This window comes from Lonchura striata, chromosome 1A (genome assembly GCF_050655825.1).
Source record: "Lonchura striata isolate lonStrDom1 chromosome 1A, ASM5065582v1, whole genome shotgun sequence".
Lineage (NCBI taxonomy): Eukaryota > Metazoa > Chordata > Aves > Passeriformes > Estrildidae > Lonchura > Lonchura striata.
Window position 1 is genome coordinate 42,261,965 of NC_140741.1, and position 6,776 is coordinate 42,268,740.

The following is a 6,776-nucleotide window of genomic DNA, read 5'->3' on the forward strand; positions in this document are numbered from 1 at the left end:
TGTAAAGCTTGACACTTTATAGATTCACAAACAGCTAAATAAACCTTTGAGCTCAGTAATCTATTTGGCAGCATCCTTTGCTGAGAGTGCTTCTACAGCTTTTTGGCAGCTTATGGTTGAGCACAACAGCAATACATAGGCCTCCCTTTTACCCTGCAGATTTTCTCTCCAGACTTACTTTGGTACACTGTTTCCTTCCCCGGGGCCTCCCAATGAGAGGCCAACACCCTGTAAATGGGACCCACACTCTGGATCTGTCTTTGGAGAGCTGCTCCAACACAGCTGCTTGTGTTTTTTAGGCAGTCACACTTCTCCTAAATAGTAATACTGGTACCTCCTAGCAGATACCTGCTGAAATCCAAACCTATACCAAGCTGCTAAGTGAACAGAACAAAGCTGCACCCTGGGCAAACAACATCCTCATGAGGCTGGAAGTTTTTTGGTACCTCGTAAAAGATGAGAGCCTGGTCTGCTTTCTACATGTATGGCAGTACTCTAAGACATTCGCTGGCTACTAGCCTGCCAAGCTGTTTAGGCTTATAAGTTTCTCTGCACTTGCTTTATACTATTAATTTTATTAAATATAAACATATCCTTTGTATATATTTTCCTCATATTCCATATGCACAGAACGAGCTCATTTCAGCCCAAGGATGAATGAAAACTCAATATTTACCACACAGATCCACTATGCTTTGCAAACAAGACTAGAAAAATGCCCTCTCACAATGAAGCTATCCATACCATCTTTCTGATGAGCAAAGCATGAGGAAACAGTTCAAAGCTCTTGGAAAGTCATATGTAATACTCTTTAAAAAGACATTGCAATTCACCAAGTTCTAGACCTAGCATAATTTATTTAGCAGTTAGTATATAGAGATGCAAATATGCAAGGTTCAGACATTTCTTTAGCGCCTCCATAAAATTCATTTTAAAGTACATAAATATTCATACTTTGAATAGTCATCTCAGCATGTGAAGCTTTAATTTTTATATGAAAAAACCAATTCCTGCAAAGAGTCTGAAATAAAGATACATTAATCCTAAAGTATGCACACAAACACATACAATTTCTTTACATAAACCATTCTGAACTACTGGGTGATTAACGCTTGGTTACAAAAAGAGATCCTTAAAAACAATCTTCACTAATCATGCATTAATTTTTAACATACTTGAAAAGAAGTCAGGTTTTACTGCTGTTAGACAAGTTGATCCACACCTGAAAGCACAAGGTGGCTTTCAATTTCTGCCATGGTTATTGTGTGTCTCTGTTGCTACCAAAAAGGGCCATGGGTGAGGGCAGTGTCTGCCAAGCCCAAGCGCTCAACGGGTTGAGCGAGAGTGCCTGGGTGCCTCGGCAGAGCTCCTGCTGAGCCAGCACCACCACTGTCACAGGAGTGCACTGAGCTAATGACGAGATCCGGGACAGCAAAACGGGTAAAGCTCAACAATTACAGCGCCTGCCTCAGAGGTGGCTTACATGGCTCCAGCCATGTAAGGGATCACAGGAGTACAGGAGGGATGTGTGCTTTGAGGAACAACATAGAAGCATTTGCCTAGATACATTTAAAGATTCAGAGACAAGTCTTTGATATCAGTCTTTTTAAGGCTAGTGAGAGAAGATGCAGCTTTCCTACAGAACAAGAGGGTGCACCATGAACCATGCAGCATGATCCAAGCCCTACATTATTATATTTGTAACTGCATACATTTTCTTTTAAAGCACTCAAACACATTCAGAAATGAAGATGTTTGGACAATGAAGACTCTCAAAAAAAAAACTTATGGGACTAACTTCACCCTGCTTAAAAAAAAAAAAAAATACAAGCATCATGATCCTGACATGCAGATTTTTAATCATGCTGGTTGCAATTATACAAATCAGTGTTCCAATCCACAGAGAAGTCAGTTTTCATATACACCACATTAACACAGACATTAGACAGGATTTGGCATGCTGCCGACAGAAAAGCCTAGTTATGGAATCATATAATATTAAGTCTGGGGTTACTCGATGCAAAATTAGAAGGCAACAAGCTCAAAAAGGTGGTTACGAAAACATCACAGGAAACAAAATTATTTTGTTTATTATTATTATTAAAGGCAAGTAATTATATTTCAGTATTTGGATAGGAGCTGAAAATGTTTTTTTGGCATGCAGCCACTCTACAAAGCTAATATTGAGTATAACTGGAAACATTTCTAAAAAAATTCCTATTAAAGTCTGCAAATTGTGGAATCTGTCCTTAGATAAAGCGCGGCAACCGAATAAAACTTGTTATATCTGTTACAGATACAAACCTACAAGCACACTTCATAATACTCTTACACCTTAAAAGGAGACAGAGGGGAAGAGAGAGAAAATGAAGGAGAGAAGTACACAAGACAGAACAGCAAGAGATATCAGGTGCTATAAATCAGTGTTTCAAACACAGACCTTAGACAGGAGTACATGACTTCGGTACAGAATAACTGAAATAACACAACTCTGGCATTTGTTGATGTGCAATCCACTGGAAAGGAAAGGTCCACCTGAGAGACTGTCTACCCTAGGTTTACTAGCTAGCAAAACATTGAGCTTGATAGGTTCATAATGATCTTGAAAAGCAACTCACCAACCCTATGGCTATATATAAGAACTTTTAAGAAGTCTTCCAGGCAGGGTTCCAAGGAAAGGTAAGCTAGCAAAAAGCTGTCATTTACAGATCTTGTAAAAAATACTAAAAATGTTTGTGTTGGCTCTTACCTCTTGTATATGAGCACTTCACTCATTTTGTACATTTAAAAAAGCCTCCTTGCACAAGAACATGCTTGAGGAATATTATCAGTTTTTGCTGAGAAGTCAAATGCTCTTTTAGTTCTGCTAAAAATATATAATGTATTTTGTGAATATTATAAATAAGTAAAATGCAAAGAGAAAGAGTTGCAACAGACCACCTGTGAAATTTTCTTCAGTAGCTGGAAATATCCTTTTTCAATGAACCAGCAGCCAAAGAGCGGTTTCCTGAAAAAAAGCATGTAATTTTGGCAAACTGATCTGATAGTCTATCTGGGAATTTCTACCAGAAATGCCACGACTTCAGTGTGCTATTACTTGAAAAACATGTTTCTTCCCATCACTCTTCAGCCATAAGGTGGGAGGAGGAAAAGATGAGCAATAGCTGTGCTTTGTCCTTCCAAGCTGGTTCTTCCCATTATACAACTCCAAATCCAAACAATTTAAGCACACAAGTAAAAGCTACTAATTTCTGTAAACATTTCCAGGAGCAGGACCTAAGCTTGGATGGCTTACACCCAAGCACATACTAATGGCTAGAGCTAACCTCAAGTTTACTTCTGTTTAAACAGCATAAGCAAAAACTAGTGCTGGCCAAACTGAAACTTAAGCCTTCATACAAGGGGGTAAACTGAATATTGATATAAGCCACTTGGTGACTAGGGACCCATCTCAATACAGCATTCTTAATGCAATATTGTATCATGCAACAGTTTTCCCAGAAATACAAGTGATATTTCCCAACTGTTAAAAAATAAAAAGCAATGTTTCAGAGCATGCTTTTATACCCCAGCAGCAGGGATCTCTTTAGGATAACACAGCCACAGAAAACAGAAACACAACCCAGCTTGTTTGTTTGTTTTAAATGAAATTCATCACTGCACATCCAATTAATTCTGGAATGCATAAGACATAACACCCAAGCAAATAGAGGCTTTCAATTTAAGAGCAACTTTCAGTCTGGCCTTTAGAAGCTGTGTACAGCAGTAATTGACAACATATTTATTACACAAGATTCATACCACAAAGGGGAAGGACTTTTAGGCTACAATACAAAGGCTTTCAGCATTAGAAAGGGTCAAACCAATCTGCAAAAGCACAATATGAAGCAAAGCCATTTAAATTACTCTGTAAAATGTAGACATTCGTTAGCATAAAAAAGTTTTACAGGAAAACAATGACAAAGTAAAAGTCATCCTATTTTCATATGCTAATTAATTAAATATGCCAAATGCATTTAATCTCTTATTATAACCATAGGGGGAGACAGACCAAACTCTTGAAGTTCCAAAAAGCCAGGTCATTTGTGTGCCAAGTCATTCTTCAGATCTTCTCCTTATATACAAATTTACATTCCCAACTCATAACATATGTAAAACCTGACTCTCCCTCCCACCCCCTCCATTTCTCCTTCTTTGGAAGGCACTTGCTTTCTCTTGTTCCTGTACTTTAAAGTCTTATTAAATGCTAGAAATAATTCATTTGCTAGGAAAAAAAAACAAACCTAAAAGCACAGAAGCCATTTTGCCAAAAGCCTTAGTTAAACACCCCAGTCACTCTAAGACATGGAATAAGCTAACTGAAAATTAGATCAATAAAATTCTTGTGCATATGCACAAAAATCCACACACAGTCTTTAAGTTCAGATGACATTTCTAGCCATTCCTTGCCTTTCCAAACAAGAAAGGGATTCTTATGTTTACATAAGTTTCTCCTTGCTTAATAAATCTTAAATTGAAACAGATTTTTTTTAAACAATTACCTTTTTCAGAGTTATCATACTACAGGATATTAGGAAAAACCAGACTCTCCTGTTGCTTTTACCCACATCTGACTCCAATCTTAATAGTTTAGCTATTAACCCTGTAAGGTCCTCATACACACACCTTGCCCAGTTGACGTTAAAAATTTTATATGACTGATCTGGGCTTACTCATTACAAAACCTTTTCTTGTACAGAAAGAGAGCAGCTGCATGGACCTTGATTTACAGGACACAATTAACTGTGCTGTTGGCAGAACCGCACCAGCCCGGCTCATCCGGGGCTCTGCAGGCAGAAATGAAAGGATCTGTCACTGCATCCGAGTAACGGCTCTCTCCATCTCCTTTCCACTCCCTGTCCAAGCTCATTCTGATCTACTCACATCTTGAGATGAAAACCTGGCCACTATAATACACCTGTCTAGCAAAGAAATAGTACAAATTACCTTAATTCCCCCTAGAAAGAGTAAGAACTACAGCTAAAGGGGAGAAAACCCCATCCTTCTAGAAAAAAACCCAGTACTTACTCTAGAGTTTGCCGTGCAAAACATGTAGTTTAAAGATCTCAGTTACCAGCTAAACAATGATCACAGGGAATTTTGCAACAATAACGCCAGTAATTTATTTATGCCTTTTTTTTTTTTTTTTTTAGGTTTTAGCATGTTGGGAATATGCATTGTTAACCATTAAATTTCGCTGTGTAAACATTTCTCAGCGAGCTTGTAAAATACCCCCCGCTGCGTTTCCTCGCTCTCCAGCTGATAGCATTTAGAAACACCGGTACTGCTGGGTGCTTTATTTTGCCTTCCCGGGCCACCCCCGCTGAGATACAGTGAGAGATTCCTGTCAAAGGCCAGACCCAGCCCAGCGGACTGATTAAATGGTGGCTGCTGGAGTTTGAAATCCCGCGGTGGGCACAACTATTCTGTGAGAAGGGACTCGCGCACGATCCATAGCCCTTCCAGAGCTCTCTCCGTTAGGAAAGGAAAGCACTAACATCCACTTGAGCGACGCCCGTGTTTGCAGGGGTGGGTATGGGGACTACCCCCCAGTTAAAGCGGACAGCGCGGAAGACACCGTCGGGATGGCAGACCGAGGTTTCCACCTCGCCAGGGTCCCCGCTCGGGGCCGGAGGGCGCCCAGAGGCGGACGCTTCGCTCAGGATAAGGGAGAGGGCGGAGGCTGCCTGCAAGGGGCCAGTTGCCACGCACTGACAGGCAACAGCTGAGCTCCTGCATCTGGCCCCTCACTCAGGCCGGCGACCGCGGCGCGCCGCTCGCTCCGCCGGGCGCACCGAGCCGGCACGGCGGCGGCGCCGCGACACCTTCCCCCGACAGCCGCCGCGGGGCTCGGCGGAGCGCCCCGCGCTCCCCACCGCTGTCCCCGCTCTCCCGAGCCCGCAGCCCCGTCCGACAACTCGGCGCAGGACGGTGCGGCGCCAGCGGCGCTGACGAGCGCCGGCTCGGGCTCGGGTGGCTCCTTACCGGCGCGCCCTGGCGATGCGAGCCCCGGGCAGAGCGCAGGACCCCCGCCGCACCGCGGGAAGCGCTCCGCCGCCAGTGGCACGGTGCCGGCTGCGGACGGGACTCCGCCGCAAGCTGCCTGTCAGCCGTCACCCCGGGAAACCTCCACTTACCCTCTCCGCAGCGCAGCCGGACCACGGCGACGTATTCCCGGGAGGCGGTGTGGTCCGTCACACAGACGACGGTGGGGGCGGATACCCGCTCTGTCCCACGGAGTCAGCGCCGGCGGGAGACGCGCATCTCCGGCAGCGCCGCGGAGGGACCGCCCCGAGCCTCCTCGGCCGCCCCGCCGCGACTGCCCGAGCCGCGGCGCGCTCCCCGCCCTAATGGGGCTCGGCCGCTCCGCGCCCGGGACGGCGCCGGCCGCGCTCCGCCGCGCCCATTGGCTGCCGCCCGCCGCGCCCGCCAATCGCCGTGCGGCCGGGGCGGCCGGCGGCGCGCGGGGCCCGGCGGGGCGGGGCTCGGGGCGGCGCCCGGCGGCGGCGCGCGGGGGGCGCGGCCGGGAGCGGCTCGGGGAGCGCTGCGGGGAGCGCGGCGTGACCGCGCTCGGAAAGGCCGGGGGCAGGCGGGCGGGGCCGGTTCTGCGCTCCCTTTCCCTCGGTCCGGCGGAGCTCTGAAGCCGCCAGCTTTCATCCAGGGAGCGGGACGGGGAAAGTTAATAAAAAACTCCCGCTGATCTGTGCAGAGGAGTGCGATGGAGCCCGCTCCGGCTG

At 45.7% G+C, this 6,776-nt stretch overlaps 1 protein-coding gene across 2 annotated transcripts in view; it reads right to left on the bottom strand.

The window, feature by feature from the left end:
* Positions 1-6,360, bottom strand: part of PRICKLE1 (prickle planar cell polarity protein 1) — a 65,103-nt gene extending 58,743 nt beyond the window's left edge. For both annotated transcript variants that reach the window (XM_021545305.3, XM_085569442.1), the window contains exon 1: positions 6,177-6,360. The gene's annotated coding sequence lies outside the window, so the exon portion shown is untranslated. The remainder of the gene's footprint in view (positions 1-6,176) is intronic.
* Between the last annotated feature and the right edge of the window lie 416 nt (positions 6,361-6,776).